This window comes from Protopterus annectens, chromosome 1.part1 (genome assembly GCF_019279795.1).
Source record: "Protopterus annectens isolate FY-2018-M chromosome 1.part1, PAN1.0, whole genome shotgun sequence".
NCBI classification, from domain to species: domain Eukaryota; kingdom Metazoa; phylum Chordata; order Ceratodontiformes; family Protopteridae; genus Protopterus; species Protopterus annectens.
The window spans coordinates 1,452,074,579-1,452,094,810 of NC_056726.1; positions in this window are offsets into that span (position 1 = coordinate 1,452,074,579).

Genomic DNA, 20,232 nt, shown 5'->3' on the forward strand with positions numbered 1-20,232 from the left:
CTTCTTTTACCTTCCTAGGATGCTTACATAGGAGTTCTGCCTGACAGAAGGCAGGCAGGCAGTTTCCATTGAGATTTATAAAACACAGCAGCTTAAAGGAACGTATTTCTGAAATAAAAGGCTTTTTAACTGTTCCATAATCTGTCTTTAAAAGGTACATCAGTGTGTGTGTGTGTGTGTGTGTTTGTGTGTGTGTGTGTGTGTGTGTGTCTGTATACATATATATATATATATATATATATATATATATATATATATATATATATATATATATATATATATATATATATATATATATATATATACATATATATATATATATATATATATATATATATATACACACACACACACACATATATATATATATATATATACATATATATATGTATGTGTATATCTCTATATATAAATATATATATATATATATATATATATATATATATATATATACACATATATATATATATATGTATATGTACATACGCAGCCAAAAAAAAATCTTTGTTTCATGTAAACAAATAATAAAAGCTAGTCAACAATAGCCAAGGAAATGTAGCAGTAATCAAAGTAATGTGGCAGTAATAAAAATGCAATAAATACAGCTGAACCACTACTTGTAAAGATTCTGGATGTTTAAAAGATATTTTGTTAATGATTAAAACTGAATTACTAATGTGATACTTATCTAAGCCATCTAAGCATACATTTAATATTAAGGGACTCATTCAGACCAGGGAAAGATTTAGCATGAAGTAACAGTTACCACTTAAGTTCCCGCACCTTCAACAGTGTGTCAAAATTGAGAAAGGAAATATCTATTTGTTCTAAAACAAAAACCTAAACAATTCAAAGTAATTACAATCCAAGCTATGTTTTGTTAAGGCATTTTTAGTGTCCCTTTCCTTATGGCAGCATATATATATATATATATATATATATACATATATGGTTTACTATCAAAATGTCGATCGCCCCTTGCCGACACCACTAACGTGAACTCCAAACTGTGACTGTTGATAATGTTGAACACCGATATTCCGAAATGCAAACTCTCGCCCCACTTTTGACCCATGGTAGCACTTGTTTTGTGGTGTAGTGGTCAGAAATGTCAACGTTCGGTGTTTTTTGTCAATATCTTGAGGAATTGGCATTACGGCTTTCGCATAAAGGTGTCGACAGTATGCACATTCGACGATGGGCGATCGACATTTTGATAGTAAACCTATATTATATAGATATATATATCTTCTTCTTCTTCTCTTTCAGCTGTTCCCATTAGGGGTCACCACAACGGATCATCTGTTTCAATTTGTTCCTGTCCTCTGCATCTTGCTCTTTCACACCAACCGCCTGCATGGCCTCTCTCACCACATCCATAAACCTTCTCGTAGGCCTTCCTCTTTTCCTGTTACCTGGCAGCTCCATCCTTAGCATACTTTTCCCAATATACCCATCATCCCTCCTCAGCACATGTCCAAACCAAAGCAATCTTGCCTCTCTGACTTTGTCTCCAAACTATCCAACCTGAGCTGACCCTCTAATATACTGATTCCTATTCCTGTCTACCCTTGTCACACCCAGTGCAAATCTTAACATCTTTAACTATGCCACTTCCAGCTCTGACTCCTGCCTTTTTGTCACTGCCATTGTCTCCAACCCATGTAACATAGCTGGTCTCACTACCCTCTTATAGACCTTCCCTTTCACTCTTACTGATACCCGTCTGTCACAAATCACTCCTGACACTCTTCTTCACCCATTCCAGCCTGCCTGTACTCTTTTCTTCACCTCTTTTCCACACTCACCATTACTCTGAACTGTTGATCCCAAGTACTTAAAGTCATCCACATTCACCACCTCTACTCCCTGCATCCTCACAATTCCTCTATCCTCCCTCTCATTCACACACATATATTCTGTCTTAGTCCTGCTGACCTTCATTCCTCTCCTCTCTAGACCATATCTTCACCTCTCCAGGGTCTCTTCAACCTGGTTCCTACTTGCACTACAGATCACAATGTCATCTGCAAACATCATAGTCCATGGGGCCTCCTGTCTGATCTCATCTGTCAACCTGTCCATCACCAATGCAAATAAAAAAGGGCTCAGAGCTGATCCTTGATGTAATCCCACCTCCACCTTAAATGCATCCGTCACTCCCACCGCAGACCTCACAACTGTCATACTACTCTCGTACATATCCTGTACCACTCTTACATACTTCTCAGTCACTCCCGACTTCCTCATACAAAACCACAACTCCTCTCTAGGCACCTTGTCATATGCTTCCTCCAAGTCCAAAAAGACACAATGCAACTCCTTCTGACCTTCTCTATATTTCTCCATCAACAGTCTCAGAGCAAACATTGCATCTGTAGTACTCTTTCCCGGCATGAAACCATACTGCTGATCACTAATCATCACCTCCCTTCTTTACCTAGTTTCCACTACTCTTTCCCATAACTTCAAGATATGATTGATCAATTTTATCCCTCTGTAGTTACTATAGCTCTGCACATCACCCTTATTCTTAAAGATAGGTACCAAAATACTTTTTTTTTTCACTCCTTCGGCATCCTATGCCTTTCCAAGATTTCATTAAACAATCTGGTTAAAAACTCCACTGCCATTTCTCCTAAGCACCTCCATGCTTCCACTGATATGTCATCTGGGCCAACAGCCTTTCTATTCTTCATTCACTTCATAGCTGTCGAACTTCCTCCTTGATAATCTATTTCACATCCTGATTCGCCATCCCCACATCATCCAACCTTCTCTCTCTCTCATTCTCTTCATTAATCAGCCCCTCAAAGTACTCTTTCCATCTGCTCAGCACACTGTCCTCGCTTGTGAGTAAGTTTCCCTCACTATCCTTTATCACCCTTACCTGCTGCACATCTTTCCCAGCTCAGTCCCTCCGTCTAGCCAATCGGTACAGATCCTTTTCTCCCTCTTTAGTGTCCAGCCTTTCATACAACTTTCTATATGCCATATCCTTAGCTTTCACCACCTCTCTCTTTGCCATGCGTCTCATCTCCTTATACTCCTGTCTACTTTCTTCATGTCTTTGACAATCCCACTTTTTCTTCACCAGCCTCTTCCTCTGTATACTCTCCTGTACTTCCTCATTCCACCACCAGGTCTCCTTGGCCTTCTTCCTCTGTACAAATGTCACACCAAGCACCTGTCTAGCTGTCTCCCTTACCATCTCTGCTGTAGTTACCTAGCTATTCGGTAACTCTTTACTGCCCCCCCCCCCCAAGTGCCTGTCTTAACTCTTCACTGAACTTCACCTCACAATCACCCTTTTTCAACTTCCACCATTTAATCCTTGGCACTGCTCTTACACTCCTCCTCCTCTTCTTGACCACCAACGCCATCCTACAGGCAACCGTTCTATGCTGCCTAACTACACTTTCCCCTGTTACCACTTTACAGTCTCCAATCTCCTTCAGACTGGCCCTCCTGCATAGGATATAATCCACCTGTGTGCATCTTCCTCCACTCTTGTACATGACCCTATGTTTTTTCCTCTTCTAAAAATACATATTCACCACAGCCATGTCCATCCTTTTCCCAAAATCCACTATCATCTGACCTTCTGCATTCCTCTCCTTAACACCATACCTACCCATCACTTCCTCATCCCCTCTGTTCCCTTCACCAACATGCCCATTGAAATCCACTCCAGTCACCAGTCTCTCACCCTTGGGTACACTCACCACAACTCTCTCCAAAATTTGTCTTTCTCATCCATCGCATACCCAACTTGCGGAGCATATGCGCTAACAACATTCATCATTAAACCATCAATTTCCAGCTTCATAAACATCTCTCTGACACTCTTCACCTCAAAAACACTCTTGGCATACTGTTCCTTTGGAATAACCCCTATCCCATTTCTTCTGCCATCCACACAATGATAGAGCAATTTGGAACATCTCCTATACAGCTGGCCTTACTCCCCTTCCATCTGGTCTCTTGCATGCACAATATATCAACCTTCCTTCTCTCCATCATATCAGCTAGCTCTCACTTTATACCAGTTATACTGCCAACATTCAAAGTTCCTACCCTCACTACTACATTCCTAACCTTCCTCCCCTCTTCCTGCCTTCAGGAATGCCTTCCCCCTCTTCTTCTCCTTCGCCCAACAGTAGCCCAATTTCCCTGTTGGCTAACAGTATTGGTGGTGGTCGTTGTTAACCCAAGCCTTGACCGATCAGTATGGAAATTTCTATTGTTGTCCGCATATGTCATTTGGCAGAGGTTTTACACCGGATGCCCTTCCTGAAGTAACCCTCCAACCCACCCCATTTATCCGGGCTTGGGACCGGCACGAAGAAATGCACTGGCTTGTGCATCCCCAATGGCTGGGTTAGCACATAAATATAAATATATATATATATATATATATATATATATATATATATATATATATATATATATATATATATAGATATATATATATATATATATATATATATATATATAGATATATATATATATAGATAGATATATATACATATGAGTACATACACATATATACATACATGTATATATATATATATATATATATATATATATATATATATATATATCTCGAAGTACTGAAATGTCGAATTTCAGTACTTTGAGACTGAATACACAAAAGTGCAGTTACGAGAAACTGTACTATGTCGGCTGAGGAAATGTCGAATCCGCTATTGAGGTGTTGCATTCGCGACATGCGGTGCAGTTTGTGGATTTATCTAGGGTTTTAGGTAAGTGGTGTTTGTGTAAGGGTATTGGCTAGGGATGATAGTGTGTGGAAGTGTATGCAGTGGTGTTTTTTGTGTGTTTGTGTGTTTACTGTGACCTCGGAGTTAGTATATATAAGTAGGGAGGTGTGGGGGGGGGTGCAACCCCCCACATGGGGGGGTGCAGGGGGGTTTGCCTCCCTTCTTATAGGTAGGGTAGGTGTGTGTGCTATGTTGTGTTTGTGTGTGTTGTTTTGTTTTAGTGTAGTTAGGTAGGTGTATGTGTTTGTGTGTGTGTGTGTGTGTGTGTGTGTGTGTGTGTGTGTGTGGTCATGATTGTGCTATCTGCGGTTTTGCTTGTTCGGATATGAGTTTGCTCGACAGTTCAGTCTAGAAATACTGAAATTCGACATGTCAGTATTTCGAGATTGTCTAGTGAATCCGAATACATACACCATATTTATATATATATATATATATATATATATATATATATATATATATATATATATATTGGTTTTGACTTATGTATAACGATAGTTCACATGGTCCACAGCAGGTTTTTGAATAGAAGTCTGATCTGCGTTTTACTGCTGTCAGTTGCTGAGGCCTGACATTTCATACACTCATCATGTCTATATTGTAAGGCTGCAGTTCATGGCCTTTTAGTGTTGCTCCTAGATTTTATGTTCTTAAGTTACATGATTAATAGCATACAACTTCCATCTAACAAATAAAGTTAGTATGCCACTATTCACCAGATTTAGTAACCTGAGGAAAGAACGACAACAAACTTTATTTTTAAAAATATTAGGCAATTTTGGAAGAAAAGTAGTGCTCGTTGCTGCTTTCTAATATGACTTTAATCTGTTGTATTTCATTTCATTTCAAGTCATATTTCTGGCTCTTTGCAGTCACTTTATTTTGAAAAATTGCTGTGTGCCCGGTCCTGTGGCCATGTCTTTTATCCTAAGTTTATAAGAAAGTTTACCACAGCCAGATCGCAACACTGATTTGCTGCTGAATAGAATCTATAGTCATGGATGCAGTCAGGCATATGCCATGTACACCACAACATACACTTTTATAAAAATAATTTTTGTGCCTTGGAATGATTTATTTTTTTTTTTTACTGGAATGTTTGTCATGGACTATAGTTATATGCTTTTCTTGATCGGATAAATGCATTTCATGCCATGAGTTGTATTATTTATTTATTAAGTTAGTTATTTATTTTATTTTTAAAGTATAATGACCAGAAACATGCACTGTCTGGGAATGAGATGGCAGTACACTTTAAGGAAACAGGCCAATGATCTGGAAGCTCACATAAAGTTCCTTAAATAATATGCCTCTGACCATGGTACGATTATGTAGACTGTAGAAAGGACAATCTAGAGATGGTTTGTGATCTATTATGCAACTGCTCAGTAGTAAGAGGTTTGCTTTGATTTATATTTCATTTTCACCTCTGACTTTCACTGCTTGTAAGAAGAAAGGGTAAGCTTGTAGATATAAATATTTCTTTTGATTTATATTTTGCTTTTAAACCTCTGAGTTTCACTGTTTGTTGTTAGAAAGGGACAAATTGTAGACAGGTAAACTCTAGCCATCCAAGGGGCCTAATCAGTTAAACATTCATATAGATTATAGACAGGATAATCCAGAGGTTATCTGAAACAATCATTGTTAGTTTGTGATTTATTGTGCAACTGCTTGGTAAGGGAAGATTTATTTTGATTTATATTTTATTTTTTATTTTCACCTTCAGTTTTTATGGTTCTAATGGAGTGTGACTGCAGGTGGTAGTAAAAGACATCTAACATTTTAGTGTGAGTGGTACAAATGGTACTGTAGGTCAGAGTAAAACCTTTTTTGAATTAAAAACCTGAAAAAAGTGTCTCAAGCATGTACTATAGGGTTGCCACCTTTTCAAATGGCCAAAGTGGGACATTTTCGGGACACACATCAGATTTTACAGGCCGACACATACCCACGGTCAGTACAAAGGATAGAACTTAACTTTTTTGCCTAAATAAAAGCTTATTCTTGTAGCATTTTTGTTGCTTATTCTGTTTCTTGTAACATTTAGGTATTTTAAATACAGAATAACTATTTTATGCAACTATTACATAAAATATGGGACAAAATTATGTCCTACAATCTCAGGACATTTGCCATTTTTAATAGTTTTTGTCAGGACACAACTGCCCAAAAGGGACTGTCCCTCGCAAAGTGGGACAGGTGGTAACCCTACTGTACTATAAGTGAGCAACTCCAAAACAACAAGAAAAAAAATACACAGGCATTACATCAAGATTAAAATAAAGCAAAATACATGCAGGAATAATCCACGCAAGGAAGCAGAGTGTATATTTGAGCGCTTGCATTCTTTAATCAAACAAGAACTTCTTCAGGTTTGATTAAATAATGAAAGTGCTCAAAGATACATTGTGCTTGCTGTCACTGCAGTGGGCTTTTTTGTTGTTTTGAACTTTTTGAATTATTTTCCCTTGTACAAGGTTAGCTCAGTGTACTCAGTTTAATATTTAATTGAATATTGTTTGTGTGATTTCTTCATGCAATTTGACCTAGATTATTAATGGTTTTAATTTCTTTGAATTCTGTGACAACTGATTTGGGTTATTCATTTCTTTTAAAATTCTTTAATCATTTGTAGCAGAAAACTGATTCCTTAAAAAGAGTATGCCACACTAAGAATATGCGATGGAATATAAATCTGAATGTGAAAATATACAACACAAAAACAAACACTCAGACTTAAGCACCAGCAATTTTCTTAGAAAGACATACAAACAAAATACATATCAACAATATTTCATTTGCTTTTTAAGTAAAACAGGTTTTATAGTCCCAGCACTATTCAAACCTGGCTTCATGTCCGCTCCTAACTTTTTTCTTTTTAAGAAAATTGCTGAAGAGTTCTTATTGGCTGGCTGTTGTCATATGTCTTATCTTGTATAATTTAAATTGAGAATTTTTTGTTGGTTGACTTTAACACTGTGGAAGGGTTTGTACCCAAAACCTTTGTTTTATATAATAAATAGTCTGGCGCTTATGTCCGAGTGTTTGCTTTTGTGTCCTTAAAAGAGTATGCCATTATTGATATGATAAAGCACAGTTATGTTAGACAGTGCACTAAATGCTATGTATATATAAAAAGTGACACCTGATTACACTGGCAATCTGTGCTCCTCATGTCAAAAGTTGGATGATTTGCTTACCATTATTAGAAGTAAATCTAGACTTACTGATGATGATTGTGCTCATACAACTAGCACAGCTTAGGAAACTGTTGTTACATATATTAATGCCTGGGCTGATGGGATAATAAGTTTAGGTAAAGTTTAAATAGAACACATTTAGGAAAGGAAGTGTCCCCTGGCAGTAAAGTCATTCGACCCCTATTAAATACGATACTACCGATGACAACTTTGAATTTTGGGTACAAGTACTTAGTCATCTGAAGATGCACAGCATGTGAAAGAAAATAAAAAAAAGAAAGAAACAAAGAAGTTCGGAGAATAAGTAGGAAGAACAAGAACTTGGTTAATATTCATAAGGCAAAGTACTTTGCTTTGTTATGTAACACAGATTACAGGGAATGATAACATTATTCGGTCAGAATACATTCAGTCTACAGAAAATGCCATAATTTACCAGCTTAGAAGGTAGAAAAAAAGAGACAAAGGGCAGGTTAAAAGGAAAAAATCTAAACTGAACTTGAAAAGGCCGAAGAATGTTACTGTAAGAAAAAAACATGAGGAGAAAAGCCAAAGCTGATAACATGGTCCAAGCTGTGGAAGTACAGAGACAGATGGATGAGAACTGCATGCCTGCAAATGGAATAAGCAATGAAAACAATCACGTTAATATGACAAGTGGTAATTAGAATCATTCGTTTGTAACAACTGATAGAGCAGGCATTACTAAATTAGAAATGGAAGATTCTTTGGATCTGGTTAGAAATGACATACCAGTTAGAAATTCCATTATTGCAGGAGCTCATAGGTTCATTGATTAGTACTAAGCTAACTACCCTTGTGAGCCATTTTAAGTCTAGCCAATTATCTCTTGTGAGACTCAAACCCTGCACCTTCTGTTTGTAAGGCAAACACCTTAACCATTAGGCTACCCTCTTATATTGCAGAGAACTAATGAACCTCAAATAGTCTTATGCTTACCAGGAGCAAAAGTACCATGATGTGAATAGAACCTTAAAATTTCTTAATGTAAGGAAGTATAGAGCTATTGTATTTATATCAGTAGAAATTATTTAATCTTAAAAGTCTCTCTGACTGTTACTAGGGAAATTACTGCCCTCTTAAACAGCATAGCTTGAACAGATAAGAACAATTAAAATCACAAACTGTCAAAATGCTTCAATTTTAAAAACAAATTAATCGAAACAGTTTCATTTAAAGCAGGTAGCTTGTGGCATCTAATTCAATTTGCCACCTCAGTTCACAAGCATCTAAATGTTCATACCCTGAATGTCCTTCCTAATTTTAAAATTGAACTATTTTGACAATTTGTGATTTTATTTGTTCTTTTTATCATGTGACTTTTACATCATGTGACCTCTTGGTGGGTAGTGTTTTAATGTATGATTTTAGAAGTTCTGAAAGAACTAAACACAAAAGCACTCAACTTTGAAATAATTCTTTGGCATATTACAGCTGGCTTTGAGTTGTCCTTCTGTGCATCGCAAAGAAAGTGTGCCATTCGTTTTTTCATTTGTGTGTTTGCTTGGGTTCTATGTTGGTTCATTTGTTCTGTTTCACTGTTTACTGGAAAAATGTTCAAAACTACACATTTAAAACACACTCTAACTAGTGGTGCTGTATTATATAAGGAATATAATTTAATACAATCAGGAGGATGAATCGAAGAACACATGCATTAATGCTTGGACCTAAAACTTGTACAGGGGTCCCATGGTATGAAAACAGCCCACATGTACATTTAATCTGCCACTGGCTGGATGCATTTTCTATGAATGTAGGTTTTAGTGCTGTTTCAAGGGCAGAGAAGTGTACTGTTGCTCTTACTAAGTTGACTATCACTGTGAGACTACATTGTTTTGTTTACAAATGGCTATCAGTATTTGTGCAATAAAACTTAAAATAAAAGTTTTAAATTAAATCCAAATATCTGTAATCATTGTAGAACTAAAAAAGAAAATAGTGTGTAAACTAACAGGTTTGAACAGTATTTATAGTAACTGGGGAGAGACAGTCAAGTAATGGAACACTGGACTGGCAAATGGCTGCAGGAGGCAGATCCATTATCTTGCCTAGGACCCAACGTGATCATGATATGGCTGTTAGTGAAACAGACATTCTAGCAAAAAATCAAGTGGATGTGTTCTGACAGGGATTAGACCTGCGATTATTACATATTTGATAATAGGATCAATACTACAGATTGTAACTCTTAACAATAAAGACAACCCGGGAACGTATAACAATTGGAGTATATAGATCACCGAAGTCAAGTGCTGATGACCTAGAGGAATTAATACATTTCTTGCAAGAAACCCAGGAAGAAAAATAATAATCGTGACTAGGGACTTACACAAACGGACTGGAATAATATTGATTCAACAATATTGGTAGGAAATTATTTGCAACATATGTTCAGAAACAACAATTGAGTCAGACTGTAAAAAAAATGTTTGTATCCCTAAGGAAATGACTGTTATTTTGCATCAAGTTTCACTACCATTGATGTGCAGTGATAATGGGGTTATAATGGTAAAATTACTGCTAGATAATTCTGCCAAACTGAAATCTAAATTAATGCACAGAAAATTAATAGCAGTCTGTATGGAAGAAAAACAGTCACTATGTAAAACTAATTAGTGATGTCGTGAAAAAAACTACAGAAGGAATGTAGCACGTTTTGAATGGGAAATTATTTAAATGTAAAAGATCAAAGACATGTTTAACATCAGGATCTAGACACACAGGGTCAGGAGATTTCATTTCCATAAGAACAAGCTACTTAATTAAGATAACATGACAGCATAAATAGTTTCATAGCCCCTCCCCCTACTGATGGAACAGACACCTATGTTGAGTTACACACCAGTGCTTTATACAAGCACCTGTACAATTGTATTAACTCTGCTGTACCTGATAGAACCAAAACACTTCCTCCTCAACTTAAACAAGCAAAAAAGACTCCTAATGAAGTCCTCCAAATCTAACTACAAATCCAAATTAGCTTCCTCTAAGGATAACCACAAGGCATTCTTTAGATACATCTCTAACCTGAAAGATAAAGCCCAGATTTGCACTGAACTCATAGTTATTGGTACTACAAATACAGAACCTGTGGAAAGAGAAAGCCTGCTGACTGACAGGTTCCATGAAAATTTCACTCCCCTGTCCCCGTCACATATACCCCAAAGCATCCTAAACACCTGTCCCCTGTCTAGTATCTGTGAGAAGCAGGTCTTAAATGCCCTCTCCAAGACCAAAAACACAGCCTGTATGGGACCAGACAACATCCTGGGCTGTGTTCCAAATGGATTAAAACAGGAATTAGCATCACCATTGAGCACGCTTTTTAATCACACCCTAAGCACTGGATGCATCCCAGTGGAATGGGAAACACAGCTACCGTCATCCCTTTGAACAAAGGTTGTGCATCCACAGACCCTGGGAACTATACACCCATTAGCCTGACCAGCCTTATCTGCAAGGTCATGGAATGAACCATCATGGACCTTATTAACAAATATATAAGAAATCTCCAAATGCTTGACCCCCACCCAGTTTGCCTTTGTCAAGGGGAGATTATGCCTGTTAAACTTGGTGGACTTCTTTGATGCAGTCACTGAAGCCCTAGATGAGGGTAAATCTGTGCATATGGCTTACCTAGACTTAGTCAAGGCCTTTGACACAATCCCCCACTCAGGCATCATTGATAAACTCACCCAACTGGGTATCAACCCATATCTTGTCAGCTGGGTTGCAAACTGACTCATTGATAGAACTCATACTGTCAAAATAAGGGACTTAACCTCCTCCAGCACACCTGTAACCACTGGTGTTTCACAGGGATTGGATCTGGGACCCCTACTGTTTGGAATCTACTTCTCCAAATACATGCTAAAACTAAAGGACTGTGGCTGACAATGTTTTTTTAATGACTGCAAACTAGGAGCGATTATTGAAACCCCTAGCGATGTCAACATCCTGCAGGAACGTCTTATGTAGAATAATGACTGGTGCCAAAGTCATGGTCTTAAACTTAATGTGAAAAAATGCATTATCATTCCCTTCAGCGTGGGTGATGTTCCTGAAAACTACCTCATCAATAGCAATACCCTAAGCACTCAGGCAGTGGTAAGAGATCTGGGCACACAGGTTGGAAGCAACCTTAACTTCAATCACCATGTCTCCACAGTGGTAAGGGCATTTTATAATCATCATCTCATAAGTAAGGGCATTGCCTCCAGAAAAAAAGATGTTATAACCCCTCTTTACTTTTCTCTCATCAGGCCAATAATAGAGTACAAGGCTCCCTTTGGTATGTTCCTTCCAAATACCTGCAGCAGCTGGAAAGACCACAAAGGTTCCTTACGAAAGAAATTCAGGGTCTTCAAGATCTGTGTTATGTGGACAGACTTAAATCATTGTCTCTTTACTCTGTGTCATAGAGACTGCTCAGAGGTGATCTATGCCTTGCATACAGAGCAATCTCTGACCCAGCTTTGATGGAAATGCTGCGCATTCACAAGTCAAATGGCACAAGGGTCACTCACTCAAAGAACCTTAATCTGATGTGTGATATCAACAGAACTTGCTGGAGAGGCAGATTTGTCTCAGAGATATTGCCCAACATTTGAAACAAGCTTCCTATTCATGTTAAACAAAGACCCTCATTGGCCCTATTTAAGTGCAATTTGGATGATTAGATGGTTAACCGGAAATTCACCCTGGGGGTTCCACCTGTGTCCCTCTTGGACAGGGGCAATAGGTGCTGATTTTAGTGTCTGCTTGAACTAGACACATTTGGGAACGTGGATTGAACTTGGCTAGGCTTGCAAGGGCCTTGGGGCTGTTAGCCTAGTAACCTCCTGTGATCCTATGATCCTATGATATATAAAAAGTATAAGAAATGGAAGAGGTTGAACTATAACTCTGAAAATTGAAACAAATAAGCTGGTCAGACAGATTAAATATAGGGTGAGACAAGAACAAGAAAAGTTTAAAGAAAATTTATATAAAGATATTTAGCATAGTATGAAACCATTGTATAGATATTTAAGATGTGGTAGGAGTAAAGACACAGGAACTGGTAAACTGTACGTAGATTCTAAAATGTATTCTCAAGCACAACCGATTTTATATTTACAAAACTGTATGCAAAACAGTTTGGCTCCACAGACCCAAACAAATTACAGGGAGAAGATGAAATTAGTAATAATGACCTGAGTTATATCTGTTACTTACTAGGTCATTTAAATGTGGGGGGATTCCCCAAGATTGGAAAATCCACATGATAAACCTGCCTTTAAGGGAAAGGGGAATAGGACAAACTCAGGATCATACAGACCCATAAGATTACTTTTGTTTTGTGAAAAAATAATGGAAAAGGTTATTTTTGGATAAAATATAGTAATAATTAGATAAGTTGGGACTTACCAGAATGCATATGTTGAAAATAGATCTATAGCCACCTGTAACATTATTCTATGATAATACAATAACAGCTATAAACGAAAAAGTGTGCTGTGATGTAATTTATATAGACTTAACTTAAACCTTTGATTGGGTCATACACAAAACACTGATATCAATAAATTAGCACAACTAGGTATTGATGTGATTTTGATAAGATGGAAATTTGCATGTATTACAAACAGGACATGACTGGTACCATACAGCAACTGGGCAGGTGAAATTCTAGGCTACAGTCAGGGTGTCCCACAGGACTCTGTCTTAGCCCTTACATGTTTAGGTTGTATCTTTCAAATCAATCTTTTTCATCTGAGGTGTTCTATAATCTGTATGCAGATGACTTGAAAATAGGTAAACTAATTACAAGTGTTACAGATAGGGCACGTCTGCAAAAGAACTTGACAGAATTGACCATTTGGGCACAGGAGAATAATATGCTGATAAATGCATCTGATACTAAGCATATGATATTTGGGAGGCATAGATTGAACAGTAGATATTTAATACAGCACACCGTGATTGAAACTGTAAATTAACTTAAGGACATTGGTATATGGGTAGCTCAAACTTTGAGTTTTTCTTATTATGTCAACCAATTGCTTGATGTAAATTACAGAACGATAGGTTTTATAAAAAAGATTTATAATGTCTAGAAAACCAGAAATTATGAAATCATTGTTTGTAAATTACATTAAGCAAAGTAGAGTATGGAATGACAATATAGAAACCTTATAAAAAAACAAGTATATGAGTAAATTGGAAAGAGTACAGTTGAAATATACCATGGACATGAACATTTAAGTTATTATGAAAGACTAAAGTATATGAACTTGTACAATGTCTTATATGGATATTTACAAGACCTAATTCAGGTATATAGGGCATTTTGAGACAACTGTGTCTGAGAATGCTGGGGTTATCAGGAAGTTGTATAGAATCATCAGACAACCTATGTAGAAGATTCTATATAAATAAGAGAAGTACTTGTTTGTTCTCTGAAACAGTAGCTAATGCATGGAATAGACTAACAAATTATATTAAAGCAGACACTGAATTATATATTTTTAAGCACAACTTGGACATTTATTCTTGGAATGACTATTCTGATATATTAGCAGGTTAGAAGGGCATTATTGCCCAAGCCTGAAATATCTGTATGTATAAATATGTATATAATCATAAATTGCCTACAAACCAGGTGTGCATTACAGAACACTCGTATGTAAAAAAAGATGTTCCTTGCTTTTACCCTTCTAAACACGTCTATCAAGTCACACAGCTTCTTCTTCTTGCACTGACCCAAGTCCGGAGAAATGTCTGTGCACTTGTGTAATGGGTGTGGCTTGCACACATTGCTTAGTGTGTTTCCAAATATGCAGCATAAGGAGTGAGTGTACTTTGTGTTACTAGTTTTAAACACATGTAGTGTTCTACGGTTCATTTTTTTATATAAATTGGAGATGTTTTTACTGGATGTTGGACAATACATTAAAGTCAAGCATTATTTTCTGTTGTGAATACTCCATTGTTCTTGAAATGGTGATAAGCTCAAGTTGATTTGATAATTGTAATGAATACTTTTGTTCAGTGGTAATGTAGTTTTACACCTGACAACATCTTTGCTTTGACTTAGAAATCAGTACATAGTTAATGTTATGCCTCATTTTGGTGCATGTGAATGTGACTCCCCACACCAGTAAGTATTAATTTACTATACCTCATGCTTTCTTTATCTAATTAGGAAGTATAGCAGTTTATTTTCCACCAGTTTTTTTTCTTTTTGCACAAGTTCAAGGACAGCTTACTAATGAATACTAAGAGAGAATATTCTGTCTGCTTCCTTCCTTGAGTCTATCATCCTTCAACCTCACAGCATTCAGCAAATTATTGTCCTTTTCTCAAAAGTACATGTAGACAAATGACTTTTTTATCAAATGTCAGAACTGACTAGAATGATATAACTGAAACTGAAGACTGCATTCTAAGTCACTTCTTGTGCGCCAATGTTCAATATGACCTTGTTGTATCTTAAAATGTGTGCTTATCCATTATACATGGCAGGCAAGTTATTGTATGAAATAATCAGTAATTACATTCAGATTTAAAGCATTAAATGTCATCCACAGCAATGGTACTGAACTCTCCACAGAAGTGCTAAGGGAAAGCAAAGTGAATCTGACATGTGCAAAGGTAACCAAACAGATCTCAAGGTTAAAATGACTGACAAAGTTGATCTAAATACTATATGAAATGACTGCAGATCACAAAAGGAAAATTAAGTATGTAAACAGCAATAAGCCTGGATGGAATATGTTGCTTACAACCATAATGTAAGTAAGATGGTTTTATAACTAGAGCTATAGCTGACCATGTTACAATCAAGTTTTTTCCCCCACCCACTCCTTTCCAGTGGCAAATGCTTTTCCCAGTTCCTAAGGCTTTGACTATGGGTGCTCCTTTGAGACCTCCTAAGAAAACTGAATGAATAATCAGAAGGATAACTTATTGTTGCATCCGTAGTGAATACATTCAGATTAACATTTATCACTTCACATTGGATCATTTAACTGCAACAAGGGGATAAAATGCTCTGCTTATAAAAGTCCACATTTATAGTGAAAAAGAAACAATGTACTAATCCCAGGTTCACATGACTCTGAAAGAAGACAGTGACAGAAAAAAGCATGACTCTAATTTAATAAGAAAAATATACCCCGGGATTCATGAAGCTTGCACCAGGAGCAGGCGCAGAGTAGGCGTTCTAATGCCAAATATGGCCACCGAGCGATTCAGGTATGATCCGATTCCACGTGCACTACCAGCGTACGCCAGAGCTGCGCAGCTCTCGGCGCATGTAATGCTAATCACCCCATGCACAGTAGTGCAGCATGCAAATGAAGGTACATAGCGATTCATGAAGTGGTGCAGGTGTAGCGTAAGCATACAGAAATGTATACCAAAAAAAGGTTTACATTTTTTCGAACAGAACATCGGAGCCATGAAAGCAGACCAAACTTACGTATTACAAAGTTAACATATGCCAATGGCTAAACATACAGCCAATGGCATAAAAAAACATGCACAACACATAAAAAATAACATTTAATGTAATGGCCACACTAAAGCATAGTACAACCGCAGGGCATGTGTGCGCAAACGGGAACACAAGGAAAATATATATAGATGTCATAAACTGCAATGTAACACAAATCATGATTTCACCATAATAGTCAATTGTATGCAAGCTACACTACAATCAAGGTGCAAGTGTTGCTAAGGGTCTGTGACAGTGTTCAGTGCGGTAACTATGAATTAGTAGTCATTGCCATGCAAATGAGGCAAGTAATACTGAATCACAAACGCCTTGCCGGCATAAGGCTGTACCACATGGCGTAGCAGTATAACACCGAGGAGTGGCCTGGAGGTATACATGACATCAGGAGAGGGGTGTGCCCCCATAACTGAAAGCACATTGGAGCATTGCTAATCCGGGTTGCCCGTTGCTAAGCAAAGCCGCAGGATTTGCTTAGCATAAGGCTTTTTTCAGTTATGTTAGGAAACTGGGATGTCCCAGACTTGTTCTGAGTTGATTCTAAGCGACAAAAAATACACTGAACCCACAGACATCGCCAATATCCTGGCAGACAGGTTCAGTGCAAACTTCTCCACCCCCTCCCCCCCAAAAGAGCAAGTATCTATCCCGGCAGAGTGCAGCCTCCCAAACATCTCTGATGCTCAGCTGAAGGCCGCCCTCTCCAAAGCAAAAAACACTGCTTCCATGGGACCAGATGGCGTCCCGGGTTGCGTCCTACATGAACTCCAGAAGAACTAATCCCTCAATTAAAACTGCTGTACAATCTCAGCCTCACTAGAGGATATGTGCCCAAAGAATGGCGTACAGCAACAGTGGTCCCACTCCACAAAGGTGGCACCTCTGCGGACCCTGGAAACTATCGCCCCATAAGCCTGACTAGCCTAGTATGCAAGGCTATGGAGAGGATCATCATGGAACTCATAAACAAAGACATTGGGGACCTACAGACACTAGATCCTACCCAATTTGGCTTTGTCAAGGGCAGATCCTGCCTTTTGAACCTGGTTGACTTCTTCGAAACAGTCACCAAGGCCATAGATGAAGGGAAGGTAGTCCACACAGCCTATCTGGACCTTAGAAAGGCATTTGACACAATACAAAATGAAATACTGCTAACTTCTGCACAATACCCCACTCGAGCATCATAGATAAGCTATCCAGCCTGAATATAAACCCCTATGTCACAAGATGGGTCGAAAACTGGCTCAAAGACAGAACCCACAGAGTCAGAGTTGCTGAAGCCATGTCAGACTCGAAACCGGTCACAAGTGGCGTCCCACAAGGTTCTGTCCGGGGACCTCTCTTGTTCAGTATTTACTTTTCTGAGGTACAGGCCAATGTGGGAGGACTATGGCTCACCAAGTTCGCAGATGACTGCAAACTGGGTGCCATAATCAACTCTCCAGCTGACACAAACATCCTTCAAAAAGGTCTCGCAGGGACAGATAATTGGTGCCAGAGCAAAAACAATGTGCCCACAAATTACCACATAGGTGGTAACCCATTAAGTACAGAGAAAGTAATTAGGGATCTGGGGACCCAAGTTGATAGCAATCTCTCCTTTGACAACCACATTGCCAAAGTGGTTAGAAAGACCTTCTATATAGCCCACCTCATCATGAAAGGATTCACATCTAGATCAAGAGAGGTAATCTTTCCCCTTTATTCATCCCTCATCAGGCCCATCATAGAATACAATGCCCCCTTTGGGATGTACCTTACCCGACACCTGCAGCAATTAGAAAGACCCCAAAAGTACCTCACCAGGAGGATCAAGGGACTCAAACAGATGCCATATGTTGCTCGGTTAAAAAAACTCCAGCTCTACTCAGTTGCATACCGCCTACTTCGAGGCGATCTATGCCTGACATATAAAGATATGTCCGACCCAGAATTAATGGACATGCTCCACCTCAGTAAATCTAAATCCCTTAGAGCCATGAGCTCGAGGGACCTGAACCTCAGCACAGAATAAAATAGAACATGCTGGAGGGACAGATTCATAACCCAGAGGCTCCCTTCGCTCTGGAATAGAATTCCAATTCATGTTAGGCAGAGCACCTCACTGACTCTCTTCAAGAAGAATCTTGATGAGTGGATGGGGGATCGTAGGTTTGTCCCGGGGATTACTTCCATGTCACTATTAGACAGGGGCACATTAAACTAAACTTTAAAAAGGGCACAGTATACTCAAATCAAGGGGTGGCGTAAGCCAAACACAATCGGGCTAGGCTTATAAATGCCCCAGGGCAGATAGCCTAGTATGAACCTATGAACCTATGAACCTATGGATAGGGGTGTGGATATAGCCATAGCTTTGCTTAGCTAAGAGCACACAAGGTGACTGAAAGCGCATGTGTATGTGTATGACAACATGCTTAAAACCTAGTAAACGGCTGCATGTGGAATGCACAACAGCTGAAACAGAAAGGTTATGGGAAGACAATAAGGAAATGCCGCAGCAGGGTAATTGGAGTACAACTGAGTAATTAACACCTATTAATTCACAGTGGGCTATTGACGGTAGCTAACAAGGCTGCTAGCAGCAAACTGCAGAAGAGGAAAAGGGAGGTGCCGGATTGCAAAGAAACGAGAACTGTCACAGCAGAACAAAGCAAACCTGCAGTAGATCGGCTATAGAACACATTTTGCAACACAATCCTGGGTTGGGAAAGTACAAAACAAGAAAGCAGGCTGCTGGATGCATGCTTGACAATGGGAGGGGAATCGGTTTGAAAAATGAAGGCAAGGGCAAGAGGTGATCCATGGCAGCCAAGTGTAATTCAACACCAAAGGCCCCACAATAGCAGTACCTGTGGTAAAACTCATAAGAAAGATACCCTGCAGCTCAGCTTGTACATACACACCCTATGACATCATCAGCTTATAAAGCACAACAGTATAACATGTGAAGGCACCTCACACACACTCGTGTATTCCCAAACACTGCACCATCGGTGTAAACAGATGGGGAACTTTTAAAATGTATGTGTTGGGAGCTGCCATAGCATGTGTTGGAGACTGAAGGTGGTGTGGAGGATGATGCTGACAACCACCTCAGGCACCAGAAGAGGAGAAGAGTGTTCAGACCAAGGGTAACCTACCAGGGGCTAGATGATCTGGAGATAGTAGAGCGTTACAGGGTGGACAGGGACATCATACAGCAAATCACTGAGTTGTGCCGGCTATGCCTCAGAGCCAGAAACAACAGAGGGGAATCCATCCCAGTGGACGTGAAGGTATGTGTAAGCTGGAGAATACTAGCCACAGGTACCTTTCAAAGGTCAACTGGAGATATCATGGGGATCTCACAGGCATCAGCATCCAGGGTACTCCACTAGTTCCTGGATGCCATGTTACCACATGCCAATGAGCATATATACTTTCCCCAAACTCAGGAGGAGTTGGCCAGCAATATGCGCTTCTTCCACCATGTGGCAAACTATGCGGAGGTACTGGGTGCAATAGACTGCACGCATATACACATCAAGTCACCACCCAGTGAGTATGGTAGGCACTACATAAACCACAAGGGATACCAGTCCATCAACTGCCAGGTCGTGTGCAATGCCCAGGGCATTATCATGGATGTGTGTGCTGGCAGCCCTGGAAGCTACCACAACTCCCACATCTGGCATGCCTCACAGCTGTACCAGGTATTTGTCAGGGGGCACATCCCATA